The sequence below is a fragment of the Fulmarus glacialis genome, unplaced genomic scaffold (assembly GCF_000690835.1).
Source record: "Fulmarus glacialis isolate BGI_N327 unplaced genomic scaffold, ASM69083v1 scaffold15477, whole genome shotgun sequence".
In the NCBI taxonomy this organism is placed as follows: Eukaryota; Metazoa; Chordata; class Aves; order Procellariiformes; family Procellariidae; genus Fulmarus; species Fulmarus glacialis.
In genome coordinates this window covers 12,132-12,837 of record NW_009223926.1, presented here as the reverse complement: position 1 = coordinate 12,837, position 706 = coordinate 12,132, and positions in this window count along the sequence as shown.

The following is a 706-nucleotide window of genomic DNA, read 5'->3' as shown; positions in this document are numbered from 1 at the left end:
CTTCGCCGTGGCTTGTAGCACCCATGGCTGTGTCCGGGGGGGGGGGCCCCACACCACCCCATTTTCTTGGGTTGTCCCTCTGGTCCCTGTTCAGGAGAAACCAGGCATCCCTTGGAAGGGTCGGGGGGCAGCTGGCAGTGTGCCGTGGCAGGCGGGGGGGCTGTTCCCATGGGGCTGGGAGCCTGCAGGGTGCTGGGGCTGGGGAGGAAGGGGAGGCAGGATGGAGCTTCCCCTGGGCGGGCAGTTTCGGAGCACTGTGTGGGATGAGGCTGTGGGGAAGGGAGACTTCACCCAGCCACCCCTCCAGGGTGATGTGAGGGAGTCGGCGCTGCAGGCTCTGGAGGGGTAGGAGGCCGGGACCCAGGGAGGGGGAGCGATCGGTGCCCTCCCCCAGACTATGCATTTGGGGGTGGGAGACCACGGGATATCCCCTGTGCAAAGAGGGGTAGGGGAGCAAGGAGTCCCCCCTGTGCACAGGGTGGGAGGAGGATGGATGAAAAGGGATTCCCTATAAATGGGAGAGTGGATGGATGGAGGGGTTTCCTTGTGCATGGCAGAAAGATGGATGGGGGGACGGGGTGGGAAGTCTCTGGTTCTCCCCTCTGCCCTGGGGTGGGGGACCTGTGAGGGTCTCCCCTTTGCGTGGGGTGCAGCTGAGAGGGGTTCCTCCACATGCAGGTGCACCCTCCCCACGCTCACCGAGCCG